The sequence below is a fragment of the Cryptomeria japonica genome, chromosome 11 (genome assembly GCF_030272615.1).
Source record: "Cryptomeria japonica chromosome 11, Sugi_1.0, whole genome shotgun sequence".
In the NCBI taxonomy this organism is placed as follows: domain Eukaryota; kingdom Viridiplantae; phylum Streptophyta; class Pinopsida; order Cupressales; family Cupressaceae; genus Cryptomeria; species Cryptomeria japonica.
Window position 1 is genome coordinate 547,765,030 of NC_081415.1, and position 23,891 is coordinate 547,788,920.

Here is a 23,891-nt window from a genome sequence, read left to right on the forward strand (position 1 = left end):
TAGGTTGAAAATGTTTTCTCAAAAAAACACATAATATTTAATAATAATAAAATAATTTATTTAGCTAATTTCCAAAAAGTAAATGAGAAAGTTCTTATCAAAAATCATTTCTTTTATTTCTCTTTTCTCATGCCAATTAATTAACTTTTCTAAAAAGTAATTAAGGCAATAGTTTTAACTCTATTTTATTTTTTATTTTTTTATTTTTAAAATCTAGAAAACAATAATGTGCAATTAACTTTATTTATTTTTCCACTAGATTTAAATAAGATCATATTTCTAATATAATGCAATTATCAAACTAAATTTAATCACTTCATTCAATTAATTACATCCATAATACAAAGACATAATAATACATAAATTAAATACACCAACTATGAAATGACACCATAAACTCAAATAAATAATCTAATCCACTGGGGCACACAAACTGAAAAAACCCATACGAAGACTCTGAAAAAGTAAAACAAACAAAAGTCGAAGGCTGAACAAATAGAAATGATGACCAACTGACAACACTCACAAGAGTGTAACTAAGGGTAAAATTAGGGTCAACCACTATCTCCTCAACTCCCATCGGACAAATAAGGCATGCTCAGACTTGTGAAGCTAGGTGGAGACGATACCCCGTACCTACCCGATACTTGTACCTGCAATGTCTTGTATCATCGAACCACACATGCATACATACAGATAAATACATGAAACACACACTGACAAATAAAAATCATGACATTCCTTGTCTCACCAGAGTGAGTGAAGGAAAATCATCCCCTCACATCCAATACACTTGGAAACACGCAACATATAAATAACACATCACATATGTAAGGTAAATGTGTTAGTCCATGACAATAATCCATAAAAATAACACTAATCACAAGTACTGAAATACTGTAATAAAGCATACATCACATATCTAGTTAAAGCATGAAATAATATCAAATGTCTGAATAACACATAGTAGTAATAGTATCAGCTGAAAGCAAACTGTAGTAAAATATTAGTCTAACAAGTTCGATCAAGGAGGGGTACTATAGGTACCCAATTTTCAAGATGTTTGCGATTGGAAAAACCATTATAAAAAAATACTCAACAAAAAATTACAAAAAAATACACATCTTCTAGTGCTCACTTTTAACTATATTTCTGCCAAAGGATTTGTCAAAATACTAAATCTAACTATGACTTTTTTAACATGCGCATGTCAGACACTTTGTTATGTTTTTCAAAAAAAAATCAAGGTTTTTTTTTCGTGCATGAAGGATTTGACCCCCTTAATCTTATCCAATTTTGAAATAGTTTAGTAGTTTTGAAACTAGATTTAGAGTACTACAATAATTTTTCTTTGATTGTCTTCATATTTTGAGTGGATAACTTTCAAATGTTTCCTCCACGTTTAGGTTCACCTAATTTTAGAAAAAACGTGTCCACTTATACCCCCCTTTTTGACCACCATCTTTATATATATATATATATATATATATATATATATATATATATATATATATCTCATGTGGAGAAGGAATGACACCCAAAAGGGGAAGATAAATAACTCATACAAGAGTACCAAGGAGAATCACCAATGGTATGTCTCAATTCCTAAGGTACATAGGCATCACTTATATATTCCTTGCACAATATTATATGGTAACTTTTTCATGCATTTAATGTAACATAGGATATTTTTTGACATGAAAAGACAACTAAATTAGTATGAACAAGATAAATTATTTATGCTTTACTCTTTTATCTCCTACCTAATACTAGTTTAGAATACCCCTCCTAGGATAAATGGTAATCCAATGTACTAATGATTACTATTAGGGAAATCCCCATTTTCTCTTTAAGTTTACTTTTAATTAGATGTTACATCTATTTATTTTAATTATTTCATCATGAACTTTATGATATCTATGATCATGTCAATGGTGTAGTTTTTGAAATCATCATAAATACCCTTCTCACCCTACCAAAGCATTCAAAAGATGAGAGTTTGAAAACTTAGTGGGAATACATATGCAAAAGAGATTTGTAATTCCCTAAAAAACACACCTAGGATATTAACCAAGTGAACCCATTTTCTCTTTGATTAAATTTTATAAGAATGACTCGGTATTCACTATATAGCATCTTCATGTCATATTTCATTTTAATATATACACACTCATGTTATTTCTCTAATAATGATTCAAGGAAAAGAAAAAATAAATAGATAAACCTTTTCTCTAAGAGACATGAAACAATTTGAATACTTATGAATCATGTGATAAATTCACATGATAGATGATGAGAGATGAATGATATCAGGACAATGATAAGTTTCTAACACATGATAGATTTTTCTCACAAACAAAATACAAGTGTGTGTTGGTGAAGTCATATAGATCTACTAAATATAGTACACACTTGAAGGAACTCACAAAACCAAAGGAAACACAAGCATGGCAGACCTATTAACTAGGAGATACCATACCAAGTGACTAGTCATCATGACCAATAGTCTCCTCAACATGGGGGAAGATGAGAGTTACACTCACCTTTAGTTGACTCCATAACAACACCATGACACCCTAAAAAAGGGATGAAACTTTCGCAAAAAGTTTTACAACTAGGAGGTACAAGCCTTCGGGTTAGTGTAGGATCATGGGGGACCAAAGAGTGGCGATGTGAAAAAAAATAGCCTTCTCCACTCGCCTAAAAATGCAAAAAATCTGTATTGACATTTTGCTTGGCCTGGGTGTTAGTACACCTTGGCATGGTAATTACCTAAGAAAATCGGATTTCGGATAAAATTGGATATCTGATTTTTATTTGTAATTTTAAAATAAAAAATAAATTATATAATATATAATGTAATATAATGTAATATTATAAATTACATATTACATATTATATAATATATTATTATATTATATTATAAATTATATAATACATAATATATAATATAATATTAAATTATTAAATATTATATTATATTATATTACATAATATATTATTATATTATATTATATAATATAATATTATATATAATGTAATAATATATTATATAATTATATAATATATTAATATATTACATTATATATTATATAATATTATATTATAATATAATAATATTTTATATAATACGTATTATATAATATATAATTTATTTTTTTAATCGGTAATTGGCCGAAGCCTGAATAGCTTTTGACTAGAGCTATGAACCAGTGGGGACATAGTAGGGGGCCCTATCACCATTACATATCTTTGAATTGTGATTATTATTATGTTTGATTAGATTGACCCCAAGACCTTCCCCATCCTATGGAAGGCCAAGAGTCACAACTTAGAATTCCACTTCAGATGTCCTTATTGGGAATTGAACTTGGGTCTCCATAGTGAGAACCCAGTTTTTTAACTAGTTAAGCTCAACCCCTTGGACGTATTATATTATTATAGAATATATAATATAATATAATAATATATTATATAATATGTATAATATAATATTATATATTATTATATTATATTATATATTATATAATATATAATATATAATTATATTTAATAATATAATATAATACTTATTATATAATATAATAATATATTATATAATATAATGTTATTTTAAAATAATTTAAGTATAAAATTGGATATCCGATTTTCTGAGACAATATATTTTGACTATGATAGCCCGTGAGTTATTTTTAACCCACGGGGTGCACGTTTTTCAGAAATCCCATATCCGATTGCATTCGATATCTGGTTTTTCGCCCAAAAAATGCTAAAAAATGCATTGAAAGGTAAGATTTTTATTGTTTTCAATCATTTTCATTCAATTTTTGTATTTTTTTTAAATGTTTATTTGTTTTTTCATGAAAACTAGGTTTTCTTAAATCAAATAGATTTTTTTTTAAGTTTGTTAACTAAATTCAATTATTTACATTGAATTAGGTTAAAAATGGGGGATAACAGTGAAAACATTGATCAACCACAACCGCAACAACCAAACCCTCCTTTGCCAAGCCCCCCCTCAATTCAAGATTTAATTCCACAAAATTTGAATGAATTGAGGGGGATTATAGATGTATATCATAGGATCCCTCGTCTAAACCCAATGTTTGATCCTCTCACATCGATCATAAAGAGTATGGAAACCATGATTGAGGAGCATAATGCTGCCATTTTGTGGTGAGATTCTATGAGGGAACAATATGCAGATGGCTTGTTGTATAAGGAGATCAAGGATCTTGAGATATCCAAAGCTTCTATCACCTCATTGTTTGTGAATCCCTGCACTAGTCAACCCATAGACCCCCAAAAAATAAAACTTTCAATTAAATGGTGCACAAATGATGGTATTGTGAAAACTTTTGGGATCGTTGGTGGATGGTTTTCAAAAAACCACCCAACAACAATCTTGATGTCCCTTTCTACTTCATAAAAAAAATTGTATGTTGAGTTTGTTCTAGGCAAACATGTGAACTACTTTGACATCTAACCTTTCTAGGGTGTGGGTTTAGGTATGCCCCAAAATAGACCTGGGGCAGTCAGAGTTGTCCAGTGCCCATATGTCCCCCCTCCTATTGATCCCCCACCTCCAGTGCATCATCCAAATATCATTTGTGAGGCAACTTCACAGACCATATTGGCTATTCACTCTTTGAGTAGCCTTTTGGTTTCTCAGGTTGGATTAGTAGCTCAACCTACTTTTAATTGTAGCAATGCATCTGGTGGTGCTGACACGTCATCCTCGGCTCCACACATTTGCATGCCCCATAGTTGTGTCATGTGTGGGCATGTTTGCTTGGGTCCAGTTGGACAACCTATTGATCCTCCTATGGATAGTGTAGATTATGAGGTGCATGAGATTCACAATGCACCAGATGTATGACACAGACTGGAGGATACCCTGGGGAGTCCTCACATGCTACAAGCGAGGAGGGACCGTCATGATACATTGATGATGTAGTGGTCAGATTTATATTTTCATAGTTCATGCTATATTTTAAATGAATATTTATAATCTAGATAATATTATGTATTAATTTTTATTTACATGGTCTATTTAATAGTTGATGATCGAGGAGGAGTTGACATAGATTTAGGAGGGCACCTTGTCAGCCATTTCATTTGGCCTTGATAGCTTGACGGTACATATATTATTGCACCTAGTCATTTGTATTTTATTGTACATACATGCTCATCATTTATATTGGTATTAATTAGATTATGTAGTAACTTGCATGTACATCTTATTTTACTCTTATAGGACACAAGCAGCATGAGTGTAGGGCAATGTGATTTAGGATCTAGTAGTGCAGTTGGAGACAAGGGAAAGGTAATTGAATGCAAAAATGATTGAATAAATACTTTAAATAACTTATATTGGTTATAAACATCTAGACATAGATTGATAGTTTCACATACTTGTGTATATGTACAAAGAATTCTTGGCTTCACATCCTTGTTGACTACACCCAGTATACCCGAAGATGAAGAAGAAGAAGAGATGCTTCGAGTACATGTGTGTTTCTTTTATTGTGTGTTTAGTAGATATAATTTGTTATCATCAGTCACAATTATATGCTAACTTGTATCAATGTCATTTTTGTGAGCATATGTAGGTTGTGTATGAAAATATTGAAAACATGCCTCCTCTAGCGAAGACATACATCAAGAGTCCTGCAAAGCTAAAGAGAAAATGTGAAGATGAGGTAAAAATGAATAATTCAATTATAGTTCATTTTTATGTTAACTTTTTGAATGTGAATTATATAATATAACTAATATTAATTGTGGTTTGTTTTTTCTTGTGCAGGATCCTTCAAAGCCGAGCAGTGCAATGAAGAGGATCGATTTTGATGATCCATCAGTTGCTTAGGATGTTATAGATAGTTTTGAGATAATTACATGTCTAGTTGGCATGTATATTTTGTATATGGACATACATTCATGTATATAGACATACATTTTGTTTGAGTTGGCATTTATACCATATTTATGTATGGACATACATTTGTAATCATTTGACATTTTTCTATATACAAAAGTTGATATCCGATCATATAAATTGTTGCTCATCTGTGCATGGTGTTATCATGGAAATATTTAATCTTCAATCCAATAATTAACAATGGTTAATAAAGGTTATTTAATGAATAATACAATTCATTTCTTTTCATCATAAGTGTTGTTTGTGAAATGAACAATACAATTCATTTAATGAACAATGCAATACAATTCATTTAATGAACAATACAATTCATTTTATGAATAATACAATACAATTTATTTAATGAACAATAATTGATACAATTCATTATTACCCTATGCATGCTCCTATTTTCCCCCCCAACTCGGTCGAACGCTCGGGTTCATACCCTACCGACGTTGTCCCTTGAGCACCCTAAGTGCTAAAAATTGTCAAACTTTGACATGTCCTAACTTAGAATCCGTGGCACTTGCGAATGATCCATTTGAACCTACGAGGCCATGAGAGGGTCCCTACAAAATCCTATCTCAATTTTTCAGTTTTACCTATGGTTTTAATAGGGCAGCAATTTTTTGGTTGGCGAAATAATCATTAGTCTCATTCAATTGAATGTTGTCGTGTGGCCAATTTCTTGTTCTGCTCGTCGTGATAATGAACCGTCGGCTCTGACATTTCTAGTTAAGAATTATTACCCTATGCATGCTCCTATTTTTCTCCCCCACTTGGTCTAACGCTTCGGGTCATACCCTACCAGCATCGTCCCTTGAGCACCCTAAGTGCTAAAAATTATTAAACTTTGATAGGATCTAACTCAAAATCCATGGCACCTGCTAACGATCTATTTCAACGTACAAGGCCATGATAGAGATCCCTAAAAAATCCTACCTTGGTGATAGGGATAGGGTCCTAGTTTCTTGAGTCATCTTGACCCACTCCAAGGCTTTTACTCCTAGCCTAGTTTGGGAACACTCTTTTCTATTCCCATAATCCACTCTAGGTCCTCATGATCAAGGTTTATTCCTCAATCCTCATGAATTCACTTTCATAAATTCATCAAGTCATTAGACACCTTGTAGGGTTTCTCTACCATTGATTAATCTTACAACTTCTCCCAAGTTCTTTCCCAATCATCCTAGGATCTTCTCTCCATTCGATCTTGCCTCCCTTGATCTAAGGCTAACTGCCTAGACTCCAAAACAACCCTACAAATGATTCTCCTCTAGTCACTGGTACCTAGTCGGGCTATCATCAAGCTCGCCTAAGGCCAATATTCTGAAACGGTCATCACGATTCCTTGGAATCCTACAAATTGAACCCTATAGTACATATCTGGCTCTTCTTTACAACTTCCAATGGTTGTGTGGATCCCATGATGGAGTCTCAAGATAGAGCCATGACTGCAATTACTTGTCACCAACAGGAAACAAAAAAATAGAAAAACAATTCTATTTATAGAGTCATACTTGGCATGATTTAAGAATTGGAACTCACACAATGCAGGAAAAACTACTACGCTATCTGCATTACCATCGAAAGATTTAAACCAAATTAATAATAGAGATGGAAACCAGAAAATGATCTTTCAAATTATTATTCACAGAACAAAATCAGTCTTTTGAAATACTCCCAAATCCAACCCTTCACAGAATGCCCATTTGGTCTTATATAGCCTCTTCACAAGTCATGCATCATCCCTGAATAGATGAAATGCACCCTTGACACAATCGGTATCCTAAGGTAACCATCCTTCAACCTCCATTAGGTCATCAGGTTAGTGCCACAAACACTTAGCTTCCAAAGAGTGGCATCGAACAAACTTAGGCCACGATGAGTCCCGGAAAAGCTTTATCAATGGGTTAGTTTCATTGATGTCGAGCAAACTTAGGCCACTTTCATTGATGTCAAACAAACTTAGGCTGCTTTCATAGACGTCGATCAAACTTAGGTTGCGGTGAGTCCTGAAATAGTTTCATCGATGGGTTAGTTCCATCGATGTTGAGCAAACTCAAGGTGGTTTCATCGATGTCGGGCAAAATTCGGTCGCGGTGAGTCCTGAAAGCATTTCATCGATGACCTCCGGTAGGCACTTTTCTCTCGGATCTATGGGATAGCTTCAACAAGTCATCTTGATACCCGATGGTGGGCTCCACTTGTTGGCGGTCACATCGGTGAAATTTTGGCCAAAGAATGAAAAATTTACAAAAGAAGACAAAATGCGCTCCAAGCTTTGAACCAGTCATTAGCCAAAATTTCCAAAATTTCAAAGGGTATTTTCTCACCCTTAGGTGATCGTGCACCATACTCCCAATACAAAAAGATCAAGTCCCCTCCGAGGACAACAAGACGACATCTATACCCAAGAAGTTGAAATCAGACTCTTCAACCCAAGTGGCTTCAACTCTAGGTAAGTGTCACCACTTAACTAAGTGTTCCATATACATGCAATGCCTGGTTTGTCGCTTCACCCTAGAATCTAAAATCTTCTCCCCCTGTGGTTGAGAAACTGGCGGTACATGAATATCACCAAGTGTAGTCTGTCCATCTGGATTATGTCCATCTATCGCTGCTACAGAACCCTTAAACTAAACCAAATCTTGGATATTAAACATAAGAGATAATGCCAAATCTGTGGGTAAATCCACTTTATATAAATTGGAGCCATACTTAGCCAAAATATTACAAGGACCTATCCTCCACATCTAAAGCTTACTAGGAACTCCCTTCTAAAATCCAGCCTTATTCAGATGTATCATAACCATATCTCCAACTACAAACTAAATGTTCTTTCTCATTTCATCAGCTTTGGTCTTAATCCTCTGTGTAGCATCGATTAATGTTTTCTGCACTTGTTCATGCACCTCTTTCATCAATTGAGTGAAATCCTCAGCATGTCCACTTCTTCCTTCTAGGCTTCCTAAATCTCAAAGCTCACAAACACCACGTGGGGGGAGTCTATAAATAGTCTCAAAAGGACTCTTGCCTGTAGTTCTATTGATGCTATCATTATAGGCAAATTCTACCTATGGTAGCACTTGATCCCACATTTAACCATATTCTTTCATCAAGCATCTCAGAACATTACCCAATACTTGGTTGATAACCTCAGTTTGACCATCTATGTGTGGATGATAAGTAGAACCAAAAGAAAGGTTAGTGCCTAGTCATGTCCATAGAATTTTCAAAAAGTGTCCCATGAAATTCACATCCCTATCTGAAACAATACTGAGAGAAAACCCATGAATTCTAACCACCTCTTGAAAAACAAATGTGCAATATAACTAGCATCATGTGTAGTCTTACATGGAACAAAATGACTCATTTTATTGAACTGGTCAACAATGACAAAAATACTATCCAGACCAATCTTGGTTTTTGGTAACCTCACAATGAAATCCATATTGATGCACTCCCATGGTCTTTTGGGAATTGGCAATGGTTTGTATAGTCCAGCATTTGAACTGGTACCCTTCACTATCTAACACACATATCACTGCTCCACATACTTCCTGATAGGCTTATGCATTTTCGGCCAATAGTAAAATATTTGGACCAACTCAAGTGTCTTATTCAGACCAAAATGTCCACTAAGACTCCTATTATGTTTCTCCTATATGAGATTTTCCCTCATAGATCCCCTTGGCACACATAACTGACTTCCTTTAAACAACAGACCACTCTGCAATGTATAATCGACATACTAGCTATGGAAATGATTGTTAAACTCACTGCATACCTTATATACGTCAGAAAAATCTTCATCATCCTTGTAGAGCTCCTTGAAACTCTCCACACCTATGCTCTACAAAGTCACTTCTTGGACAGTGAGAAGTCTTCTGCTTAAGGCATCTGCTACCTTGTTCAATTGTCTCTTTTTATGCTTGATAGTAAAAGTATATGCTTGCATATATTCCATCCATTTGATGTGCCTGTTACTCAACTTTTCTTGAGAATTGATAAAACTCAAAACTTGGTAATCTGTAAACACTAAAAATTCTTTGGGAAAAAGATAATGCCTCCACTTCTTAAGAGCTTGCACTAAGACATAAAACTCCAAGTCATAGGATGAGTATTTATGCTTGGCTTCAATCAATTTATCACTATAGAATGCTCCTCATCTTCCCTCTTGGTTCAAAACAGCTCCCACTACTATTTAACTAGCATCACATTCTAGGGTAAACAACTTATCAAAGCTTGGTAGAACTAGGATGGGTTGGGTAGCTATTCTCTTCTTGAGTAATTCAAACCATTGGTTGGCTTCTTTAGTCCACCTAAACTTAGTTTTCACCCCACCCTTAATTGTATCTAGAACAAGAGCACAAATTTCACTAAAACCTCTAATGAACATTCTATAAAATTGGGCAAGCCCATGGAAATTTCTTACCTCAGTAGTAGATTTTGGTGTAGACCAACTCTGTATTGCTTCCACCTTTCTAGGATCCATCTTCAAAGTTCCTTGTGACACTACAAAACTCAAATAAATAAGTTCTTGCTTCATGAATTCACATTTTTCAAGATTGATTTCTAATTGTTCTTCATGCAGTTTCCTTAATACAATCTGCAAGTGTCGAAAATTTTCTTCCCCTGTTTTTCTAAATATGAGAATATCATCCAAGTATACCACCACAAATCTACCTATGTAGTCTTTCAGCACTTTATTCATCAGTCTGTTGAAGGTTCTAGGGGCATTAGTAAGCCCAAATGGCATAACTAACCACTCATATAACCCCTATGTAGTCTTAATGGTTGTTTTCCACTTATCCCCTTCTATAATCTAGATCTGGTGATATCCACTTTTCAAATCCAGCTTAGTAAAAAACTTTGCTTCTCAAAGGAAATCCATTAAATCCTACGTTCTAGGGATAGGAAACCTATACCTTGTGGTGATCCTATTTATCACCCTAGAGTCAATACATAATCTCCATTTACCCCCTTTCTTGGTTGCCAACACCACGGGTACAACACATGGACGTATACTTTTTCTTATTAGACCTTGGTCTAGCAACTCTTGTACTTGTCTTGCTATTTCCTATTTCTAATCAGGCATCATCTTATATGCAGCCTTGTTAGGTAGTGATGCTATGGGTATAAAATCTATCGGGTGACTTAGCATTCTAGGAGGAGGTAGTCTTGTAGGCATTCCATCACTCACAATGTCATTTAACTGTTCTAATAACTTCTGAACCTCTTTAGGTTAACTTTCTTGTTTAGTCTTCTCTTCTTTAGTAGGTTTTACTAAGAGAGCATAATGTTCTCCATCACCTTGCTTGAGATCTTCCAAAAATTCTTTTCCTCTAGTCAATAATAGACTAGGACCACTAGTCTTGGTTCCTTCATCCTCCACCAAAGATTGAATCATGTATGCCATCCCTTCCTTTGTGAATGCATAAGATTTATTTTCTCCATCATGGACAACTTTTCTGTCAAACTTCCATGGTCTTCCTGGCAACAAATGACATGCATCCATGGGTAGAACATCACATAGGATTCTATCAGAGTACTTCCCAATTGCAAACTTAACCCATACTTTTTCATTTACTAACACATGTTATCCTTTATTCAACCCTGTGACCTTATAAGGATGAATATGTATTATTCTACTAAACGCAAGTTTACTTACTACTTCTTCAAAGATGATATTGTCAGTGGATCCCGAGTCAATGATTACCTTACAAACCTTACCAAGTATCTTGCACTTTATTTTGAAAAAGAGACCTCCTCTATTTCAGTTCTTCCTTAACTGGCTTCCTGACTAGTACCCTTCTAATCATCAGATTATCACCACTCTCTAGGTCAAGGTCTATTTTAGGAGACTTTCCACTTCTAGAATCCTCTTGTGCACAATTAATTATTTTCTCTGAATATGATGAAGTAGTCTTCTCTGCACATCTATAGGTAGGATGACCAAAATTACTTCAATGGTAGCACTTCATATTTACAAAGTATGAACCTCTGCCAGAACTTCCAGATCTACCTCTGGTATTGTTGTTACTACCTCTTACTCTACCATAGCTTACTCTTCCATTAGATTCATTAAACTGCTCAGTCAATTTTGACTCTCCTTGTGATCTTGTTTCACTTCCTCTCCCTCCATAGTTTCCTTTGAAACCTCTTGAATCTTGGCCTCTACCTCTACCTCTACTAGTGCCTTCATGTTTCTTCTTGTTCTTTTCTTCTACCTTCAAGGCCAACTGATAAGATTTGTGAATGGTATTTGAACTCAAAAAACTTAGTTCTTCTTGTATGTTCTATCTCAAGCCATTGAGATATCTTGGTACTCTGATGTTTGTTGGCATATGTGCAGAGTTTCATGACATCGTATGATTGTATGTTGTCATTGATGTCAATATGCTGAAGTTGGAACTAGTATATTGAAGAAAGCAACTGACAAGTGAACTGGTATGATGGTATGAACCGGTATATGAAGAAGTTGGTATGAACTGGTATATGCAAAGTTAGTGAACCGGTATCGGGGTGTTACTATGTGTGACTATCGGTTGGTAGTCTTAGCTTCAGGGTTTTTGGTTGATGCATTCCAAGTCTATGTCATTAGAGCAATGACATCCTATGATGAGTTAGCATTGAAATGAAGATTGGATCTTTTTTCTATGTCATCCTTGTGTGCATGAAGAATTTCCCTGAGGATCTTGCATGAAGAAGATTTATTCTATCTATCTCAGGAATGTGCAAAATCTTAGTAAATGGTGGAGAGCGCTTGATGGGTTATCACCTTCCTAAAGCGGTGAAGAATGGACGATGGAGAATGTCTTGAGATTTGTTCAAGATTGTTTTTCTCTATGTAATGTGATTAAACGGTTAGGATTGGATCGACTATATTGTTAACCTAGAAGCTTAGGGTTTTGGCTACCGGCCTAATTTTCTATAAGGTCAATGATGTTTTTCATTGTTTGTGTTGGCAAATAGATCTGTGTATGTATCCAAGTAAAGAGATACTTGATTCTTGCTAGATCAGAGAAGTGAGTTGAGATCTGTAGAGTGTGATTGCAGAGGTAAAGGAACTGAAGAGGATCTACGTTAGCATTAAGTGCCGTTATCATATCAATGTATTACCTGTTGACTTATAACCATTTCAGTAGTCGGAAAATCCCTTAACCGAGTAGCTTTAACAAGCTTTCTATAAATCCTTTAACAGGGTAACTCAAAATCATTAAGTTCTTTAAATCCTCTAACAGGGTAACCTTTAACCGGGTTTTAACCTTTAACCAGGTATTTAGCCATCCCTTAACCGAGTGATCCCTAGCAGGATTGGTTCCTAGAAGACCTTGTTGTAAAGTCTTTAACTGGACTAGGCTCCTAACAGAGAAAAATTTAGAAGAGTTCAAGAACAACTTGCAAGTATTCATCCCCACTGTGGTTTTTCCCAGTTGGGTTTCCACATGAAAAATCGGTGTGCTATGTATGATGCATTTTCATGTGATGATTTAGTATTTTTTGTTTAAGTGGTAAATGCATGCAAAGCTAATGGTCACAACATTTCTAATGTTTTACATGCATATGCTTATGGGTGAAGTTATGATAAAGTATTGAGTTTATTTGAGGTACTCAGTGTTACCGGTTTATGTCTTTTATTGTCTCACTATGTTTAACTGGTATTACCATGGTTTGTTGCAGACAACTGGTTAATACTGTCTTGATAGATTAAGTTGTTGTAGGAAATATTTTGACTATATTGATTCACCCCCCCCCTCTCAGTACCTTTTTGGGTATTTATTGTTCATTATTATTCATTAATTGGTATCAGAGCGTCCTCCAGGTCCTCGGTGTTATAAGCTTAACTGCTTGAGGAAAAGATCCTATTCCAATGATGAAGAGGGAAGTTCCTAAGTTCAACAGAGATAACTTTAATATGTAGAAGGACAGAATGAAGATCTACATTAAAAGCATGGGTGCTCAACACTAGAACTATGTTGAGAATACTTATGTTGTCCCTACCGGTACTCTCACCGATGATAAAAGAAGAGAAATTCAAGAGAATGGGCAAGTCATGGAAGCTCTTTTCAGCACTCTATCTGATATTGAGTTTATAGATGTTCAGGATAAAGACAATCCCAAAGATGTATGGGATACTCTAGAGACTATCTATGGTGGTGATGAGCATGTGAAGAAAGCTAAGGAAGAAAGCCTTAGGAGAAAATTTGAAGACATGTGGATGGTTGAAGGAGAGACCATTCAATAATATGGAATAAGAATTAAAATTGTTGTTGGAGACATCAAGAGTGCATGAGGTACAATGGATGATCCCACCATTGTTAGCAAAGTCTTGAGATCCTTGTTACCGGTCTATGCAATAAGGATTGCTGCTATTCAAGAATTGAGATCTATTGACAAGACAAAGGTATCCCTAGACTCCATCATTGCTAAGTTGACCGCATATGAGCTGAATAGTTATGATCGCAGTGTTCAGAAGACTGAATCAGCCTTTAGAGCATCTGCTGCACCATTTAGAAAGGGAAAAGAAGTTAGTACCAACTATGAACCTAGACAGAGTAGAGATATGGATGATGAGGAGATCTTAATAGAGTTTCAATCTCTTCTTTCCAAGAGAATTCCTAAGGGAATAGGAAAATACAGAGGTAAGCTCCCTTTGAAATTTTTTTCTTGCAATAGGATAGGACACATTGCTGTCAACTATCCCAATAGTGATAATAAGGACAAACCAGAGAAGTTTGAAAAGTTCAAAGGAGGAAATAGGAGAAACTATCTTGTTGCAATCGATGAAGGTGTCACTGATGATGAATCAAAAGATGAAGAAAGCGAAGACATAGTGTTTGTAGCCGTTAGGGAAGATGTGTCAGATAAGAAGGATTTTGTCTCCCACTTTGATAATTCTAATGAGTTGATTATTGATAGTGGATGCTCTCACCACATGACTGGTGACTGGAGAAAGTTTCTATCACTAGAAGAGTACGATGGAGGTGTAATCCAATTTGGAATACACCATGTATGGTAAAAGGCAAAGGGTCTATCTCTCTGAATGGAAAAAGAAGTGTTGATGATGTGTATTGGGTAGAAGGCCTCAGGAATAACCTTTTGAGTGTTGCCCAGCTGAATGATAAAGGAATCACTCTGGAATTCAAAAAAGGAGTGTGCAGAATAAAAGGAAAGAGTGGTGAACTGATAGCCACTGGTATGTAGACCAGATGTAACTTATTTTAGTTAAATACAAATATCAGTCAATGTCTAATGGCTAAATTTAATGACGGTTGGATATGGCATAGGAGACTCTGCCATGTAAATTTTGATAATATTGTGAAGGCTAGTAAGATCATAGTAGTTAGAGGGTTGCCTGTGCTAAACAAACCAAAGAATCCTTTGTGTCGAGAATGTCAACTAGGGAAGATGTCTTCCTCAACCTTCAAAGGTAAATATTTCATAGCAGATAATTTACTTGATCTTGTGCATACTGATTTGTGTGGTCCTATGAAAACTAGGAGTGTGCAGGGAGATAGGTACTTTATGATTCTTACTGATGATTTCTCAAGAATGATGTGGGTCACATTCTTGAAAGACAAGTTTGAAGCTTTTGGAAAGTTTAAAGCCTTCAAAGCGCTAGTTGAAAAGGAAAGTGGTAAGAGGATTAAATGTCTTAGAACCGACCAAGGAGGTGAGTTCACTTCTGGTGAATTCAATAAGTACTGTGAAGAGAATGGCATCAAGAGGTAACTGTCCACCCCCTTGACTCCACAACAGATTGGCCTAGCAGAAAGGAAGAACTAGACTATAGTTGAAGCAGCCAAAATGATGTTGATTCAAGGGAAGGTTTCTCACACTTTTTGGAGAGAAGTGATGAGCACTGCAGCCTACACTATGAACCCGATACTCATCAAGAAAGGTAAGGATAAAACTCCTTATGAGTATTAGACTGCTAAGACTCTAGTAGTAAGCTAATTTAGAGTATTTGGTAGCAAGTGTTATATCAAGAGAAGTGAACACCAGAGCAAGTTTAATACAAAATATGATGAGGGAATATTCCTAGGGTATTCCACCAAGAGCAAAGCTCTCAAGTGTTTTAACAATAGGACTCAGAGAATTGTTGAAAGTATCAATGTTAGAGTTGATGAAACCTCTAAAATACTTGAGGAAATTGGCAGTAAGTGAGTGGTAGAAGAAGCGGGTGTAACCTTCTAGGAACCAGTTGCAAAACAACCAAGTACAAGTAACAATGCTCCTACACCAGTAGATGTAGATGAATATGAAGATGAGGATGAAGAGGAAAAGCAAGAGGAATCGACTAAGATCATTCCTAGGTATGTAAAGCTACATCATGATCCAAAGCAAATCATAGGAGAGAAGGATGCAGAAATACTTACAAGAAGAAAGGCCAAAGAGAATTCTTGCATGGTTTCTGAATTTGAGCCCAAAACATTTAAAGAGGCACACAAAGATGAAGACTGGATTAAGGCTATGGAAGATGAACTCGACCAAATAAAAAAGAATGGTACATGGTCTTTGGTAACCAGCCCTGAGCACAAAAATGTTATTGGTACCAAATGGGTTTTTGGAAACAAGCTGAATGAAGATGGTGTTACCCCCCTTTTAGTTTTTCGCTTATAGCCCATCAAAAATAAGAGTCATTATTTTTGCAGAACTTAAGTCTTCATCAATCGAGTTTTGTACTCATCTATTAAACCTTTTATAAAGTTCAAAATTCAAGTTCAAAGGAAATGTGATCCATTAAGTTTTAAGTCTTCGGTAGAATAGTCGTTGAACTTGAACTTTGAACCTTACCAGTTCAAGGTTCAAGGTTCAATCGGTCTTTTGTCTTGTGTTTTACGGCTGTCTCTTTAGCACTAGTCTTGTGGTCACTTTGAACTTGAACCATTGAACCTCTTTTTGAAATGGTTCAAGGTTTAAGGTTCAATCCAATGTCATTGAATTTTCCTTTTCTCTCTTTTTGCCTATTCACAAATGTTGATCTCTTGTCATTGAACTTTGAACCAATGAACTTCTTTTAAAATAAGTTCAAGGCTCAAAGTGGTGTTTTCATGTCAGCCCATTGGTGTTAAGGAAAGAAAGGCAGTGCGATCGAAACATAATTTTCCTTGGTTTTCGTGTTTTCAAATTGCAATTATGGAAACAATCATGAGAAGGCATGTCGACTATGTGAGAGTGATTTCTAATTAATAAGCATGTCAGAACTATATCAAATCACAATTGATTTTACATGGATGAATGAGCTGGGATGAAGCGTGTGTTGGTTCTTTTCAATATTTTCCATCCTTAAATATGATGCTTCTCAGGTAAGACAATTATTATTGTCGTTGGCAAAGAGTGGAGACATAGAAGGTAATTTAGCTCAGTTTTTCTAAGGGTTTCACAGTTTGATGTTGAAGATAGGTGAGTTCAATTGCTTATTTTCCCTTGTTCTATTTTAGTTCTGAAATTGGAAAGTGTAATTCTTTGCCTCAGAGTTGAATGTTGTCTGGTTGATGCAATTCAAAGCAAAATGAGACCAACTCTTCCAAAATTGGGTTGAACATCATGTTTGATTAGTACCGTCCCATAATTAGATGATACAACCTTCATCCAAGATGAGTTAGATAATTTTCTAGAGAGGGCTAAGAACCCAATAGCCAATTCCATAATGGAAAAGATAGTTCATAGTGGTCTTGTTTAGGCCACCGCATTCCCAATTGCTACTCCTTACCCATAATTAGTATATGCATGCATGAATAGATATGATGCTAGTAATAGATGTATCAGAGCCAGTAATGGAGACATGCTAGTGCGAATTGACAGAGAAATAGTAATGGCTGCAATTGGAATTCCTCACAAAGAGCTATATGAAGATTGGTCCATAGGAACCTCATATGCATTTTTCTTTGAGAATAAAAGTGTTTATCGGAGCATCATTACTAGAAAATGGCTCCTTAAAATATAGAAAGGAGGTTCTAGGTTGCCTAAACCCTTCACAAGAGAGCATTTCATTATAGAAGTTAGGGATATCATGATTCTTTTGAATAGGCTTAAGGGGAATTCACATGCCTTCTATTGGGAGGACTGGATGTATTTTTATATTCAGGTATTACTAGCTGGTGAGAAATACCTTGACTAGGCGCAAGTAATTGCTGAGAGATTGCATGAACGTTTGAGTAATTTTGTTGGAACAGCTAATTTTCATATGACTTCATACTTGTTTTATATTTTAGCCTATATCAGAGAATGGCCAGGATTATATCAAGAACCTTGGGTTAATGGAATGAAGGTCTATGAGTGCTATCCATATTTGCAGATGCGAAGGTACACATAAAACTTCTTGCGATGCAATGATGTATTTGTGGGAAGATTAACTTTTGAACTGTAGTGAAATGTGAATAATAAAATCTCACCTGAGGCGTTAAAGTTGGTCAGCACATATGGGAGTTGTTTTATTCAATTTTCCAGATTTACTTATATCAGAATTGGTGGCTTTGAAGATGAACCTTTCAAATTGCCCAGAGATGCTCTTGATAGTTATGTACTCTTAGAAGTTTGCAGACAGTTGCTCATGTTGATAAGAAGTTAGGGATGAAAGGTGAGTCTGAACAAATTTTCCTAGTTGAACTTGGATATTATAGTTGCCAAATTGTTTCTGATGCACTAAACTTAGAAGTGGAGCTCAAGAAGATGAATTTGCCATCATATGTTGCTCGGCATGGGTTTGACAAAAAAGAATATGCAATGAAGCACCTAAATGTTAATGTGAAATTTTCACATACACCCCAGTTGGAGGACTACTAGGAAGATTGTTGTGATGAATTTGAAGTCCGGAAAAGATTATGGTCGAGGTTCACCTTATGAAAAATCATTTCTTTGAAATTGCCAATGAACATAGCAGAAATACAAGAAGAGGAAGGTGAAGATGTATTGGACCCGGAGTTCAATGAAAGAGTTCATGAGCAACCTATTCCTGACATTGATTGGGATAGGAGAGAAGAAGAAAATATTCAATCTAAAACCTTTAATGTTATAAGGAGAATAGAAAAATGGTTAAGAGACTGTAGATCTAGAATAAGACTGACCACTACCTCAGCCAAGAAATTAGTTGAGCAATCTCATGCTGCTATAGAAATTCCTTCTTCTAACATTATTGTTGATATTGCAGGTGTCACTGATACTCAAGGTGAGAAGGTTCAAACTAGAAGATTTAAAGAACCACTATTTGGCCCCTCAATAGTTCGAGTCACCTCTTCCAAAAGTAAAAAGAAAGGTGCAGAAATTCCAGGAAAAGAACCCATCATAATTCTTGATAGTGAAGAGGCACAAGTGATTATGGGTGAACAGGAAGCAAACATCCCTGCAACTCAAGACGCAAGTAAAGAAAAGGAGCAACCTAAGGAAAGCCCTAATCAAGTGACTACTTTGGCTACCATGGCCTCATCTGAATATCAAACACCATAGGCAAAAGTATCTCCAAATGTTTCAAGGTGGTTGGGAGCATCAGTTAGCAAGAAGCACAATGTAGTCCCTATCAGTGTACCCATGGAGGATATGGTGAGTAAATGCCTCGGGAAAACACCTAAGTCTAAGAAACTAAAAGCAGAAGCTATGCTAGAGGTGGATGAAAATACAGGGCATTAGGTAGTTGAGGTGGCTAGGCCAATTTCAGAGAAAGATCTAGAGAAAGCTCCTAAGCAAGATTTTGTTGTTGAAAAGATTGATTTAGGAACTACTTCAAGGGCTGCTGATGCAAAACACCTAGAGTCCTCTACTAAAAGAATGTTGTCCAGAACATGGAAGGATGAAAAGGGCAAATGGGAGTTGAAACAGACTGTTAAGCATATTGCAGAGTACATCAATGCCATACATCATCCCAGACCATAGCCCCTGTCACAGGTTTCTCAGAGTTTTGATCCTAAATTGCCCATGAACTAAAATTTGTTGGATAAGGTTGAGAGAAATCATGTGTTGGCAGAAACCTTCAAAGAGTGGCTTGAATCCATAATTCAGCAAGGAACAAAGTATATCGCCAATTTGGTCAGAGTGTATGAGGATACTGTTACTATAAGTCAAGAGCTTGAAATAGAGGTGTTGGCTTGGGAAAAGGAAAGGAAAAAATGGGCTGCAGTACTGATTCAGATGAACGATGTGCAGAAATATGGTGTCATGAACTTCCTCACAGAAAAGGAAGTAAATGATTTGGATGAGAAGGTGCTCCATGTGGCTAAGGAAAACATTGAATGGAAAAATTCAATCATAAAGCAAGGTCACAAAGAGTCTATTAAGTTGTTGAAAGAATTGAAAGAATTCATTGTCGTGATGCAAAAAGACTTAAAGTGCATTGATGTACAACTTCTTAAGAAAGATGGACAGACTATCGAGCAGACAGTAGATATGGTGCAGAGTTTCAAAGGAAAAATAAACTTGATTAAAGAATCAAAGTCTTTTACCAGAGATGACTTCACCAGGGTAGCTCGAATTGAATCTATGTTAGTTTTCTGTTCAGATCACTTAGAAGTGTACAAAATTAAAGTTACGCAAGTGGGTATGGACAAGGAAGTTTGGAAGCAACGCATCCTACACATTGGGCTCCCACATTACTAGGTTGTTCATAACTACTCCGCGGCTCATATGGAGTGGTGAAATATACGTGGCACCATGCACATCCCAGAGACAATTTAAGTCATTTTCTTTTTTAATTGTTATAGCTCTATTTACGACTTGTGGCGGTTTAGTTAATTTAAGTTACGGATAGTTGATTCTTGAATTTTAGTTTAATTTGTTAAAAAAGACAATTTAGCCCGACGGCTATATATATTAGTGATGGATGTTTTGGTGTGATATATATAAAAATTTTGTAAAAATTTGGAGGAACAGACTAGTCAAACTTTTAATTTCATTGAAATACCCATCTTTGAATGGAATGGAATATATGATATAGCTTTAGAAAACCTGTGTGTTTTGAATGTGTAAAAATTTCTGTTGGAATGATTATGTGTTCATGTATCTGTTTCCTTTCTCTAATTTTTCATTTGAAGTCTGTGAATCAATTTGATAAATGAAACTTGCTAAAAGTATTTGAATACTCTGATTCCCCTTGTCCTGTGAGTCATGAGTGAGTATCAACCAAAGTTCAAATATTTTGATCACTTCATGTAGGTTAATCATTATTTGAAGTTTAATGTTTCGTTATACATTCTGATAATCATTGTGAGGCGTTCATTTTGTGTTGACAAGTGAATGTTAAAGCCTTTCTTTGCTTTCTGGTTAAAAGTGAATTATATGATAAAATTTGGTCAAAATTCATTGAATATCATATGGGGAGTTGTACCCTTATGCAGAGGGTAAATTACCATTATTTACCTAGCTATTGGTTTGCATTGGTTTCCTACTGGGCGAACATGAGTATTTGTTAATAAGTTTTGGGAAATCCAATCCATTAACCAATAGATTTTTTGGTGACTCTACTGGGGAGTCGAATAATAAGATTAGTTTTACAGCCATAAGTTATTTTGAACTGGTATGTGGTTTATTTTGAAGTCTATAGGGTGTGAGCACACTAGAGACTAGAAGATATTCTAGATCCCAAAGGCGAGAAGGATTAGTTGATTTAGTTTTTGAAGAATTGCAAACTCTAAATTCCTTCGCTTCATTTACACCTCAAAGAAGGGCAAGAAGTAGGACCTGAAGATCTCCTTCTATTCCTTCTCAATCTTCTATTTGCCATTCCTTGACTTTACACAGTGTTGTCTTTCCCTTTGTGACCAATCCTACTCCTTTGAATATTATCCTTCCCATGGCTGCAAATAATCCTTGGGGTCCAGCAGTAGGACCACTTGCCCTTGGAGCAAATTTGAATTCCTTACCTAAAGGTGCTAGAGAACATTTACCTAAGTTTAATGGTGATGGGAAATTTACAGTTGATGAGCATTTTAATGCTTTTAATGTTGCATGTGGTGTGTTGGTGGTTTAGCATGAAGATGTAGCAATAAGGTTGTTTATTCAGACATTGACTAGAATAGAAGCTGACTGGTTCTATCATTTGCTGAATGGTGTAATAACAAACTGGTAGGACTTGAAAGCTAGGTTTGAGGATAGGTTTAAAGTGGCTGAAGATGAACATTCTCTTTTAGCCCAATTACCTCAACTGAAAAAGAAAATACCTGAATCCATGAGAGACTTTGTGGCAATGTTTGACAAGATTGTTCATAAGATTCCAGTTAATCAGAGGCCTTCTGATGATAATTTGAAATGTTTCTTCATTAACACAATGCTTGTAGAAATAAGTTTCTTTATTCGTAGGCAAAGAGTTTAGGATAAAGCTACTGCCAAAACCACTACAGTAGAATTAGAAGATGATCTGATCAATGCAAGCAAATGGAGAAGAGAAGTTCAAGCTGCTAACTCTCAACCATCAACTTCTACAACTTCTTCTGATCCCGTAATCCAAAGATTGGTTAATGATGTGATCACTCTCAAGAGACAACTCCCCAAAACTAATACATCATACCCTCAACCATATCAGGACATTCCAAGATGGCCTAATAATCAGCCTGCCAGAGTAGGAAATAAAGCTTTACAGTTGCCCCCAACTCAGAAAAGACTAGCCATTGATGCACCCCCTCCCAGGAGAAATATGTGCATCTTTCACTTAACAGATGATCATGATGGTAACTCTTGTCCAGAAATGGTGAGACATGCACAGATTCTTAGCACAAGAGAAATTCTAAATGAGCCTGGCTCAATAGAGGAAATTCATGGACAACCTGGCGACTCTAGAATACACTTCCTTGAATATGAATCTGAATCAGATAAAGGAGGTGATATATTGGTAACCCTTGAAGATCCCTCTTGTGTTGTTTTCACTAGAAACCAGCATCAATTTAAAAATACAAGCACTCCATTATCCTATGAAAATTCAACCAAGGGTAAGGAACCTATGAACTGAAATTCAGAAGCAGGTTCAAAGGTTCAAGAGGTTCAGATATTGAAGCGACCTAAGTCTGATATCCCTTTTGATATTGTTGAGTTTTGTAAAACATCAAAAATTCAAATCTCTCCTGCTGAATACCTTAGGCTAAATTCCAAAGAGCTAGAAAAGTTGATTAAATATGTGCGGAGGGAAAACTCTCAGTTGCAGCCCTCTAGTGTATTGACAAACTTTGAGTCTTTACCATTCAATACTGAAGCCTAGTTAATAGAACAAATGAATGCTTTTACATCAAAAGTGTCAGTTAATGAATCTATAGGACCATCACATATGCTTGACTAGAAACCTGAGCCTTTCTATGTCTCCTTATTTATCAATGGTTATAAACTTAATAACTGTATTATTGATTCAGTGGCTTTAGATAATATAATGCCTTCCACAGTGGCCAAAGCATTAGGTCTCACACTTACTAAAACCTTTGGCAAATGCTTCTCAATGGTTTCTAAACAAATTCCTTTACTTGGTCAGATTAAAAATGCTCAAGTTGCTTTAGCAATTCATCCTAATAAAAGAGTAAAGCTTACAATATTGGTTGTTGATATTCTAGCAAGTTATGGAATGTTGTTAAGTAGGACTTTTTGTAAAGATCTAGGCAGAGAGATTAAAATGGACTGGTCTAAGGCAACGATTCCTATGGGAAAACAAAAGATTACTCTCATACCAGAACATAAATCCAAATTTACAATGTTTCCTTCATAGGATCCAAAATCACAAATATTGTACCAGGAATGTGAATTTGGTAACTATTTGCTTTTCTCTGATGACATTAAAAATATGTCAGAAGATGTGGTTGATCATACTGTAGGGTTGTGGACAATAAAATTTGATGGAAGTTGTGCATCTATTGGATCTGGCTCTAGTGTGGTACTTATTTCTCCACAGGGTGAGAATTTTCCTTTTTCATTTAAGCTGGAATTTAAAAATATAAATAATACCGCAGAATACGAAGCACTATTGCTAGGAATTGAACAAGCCAAGAAAAAA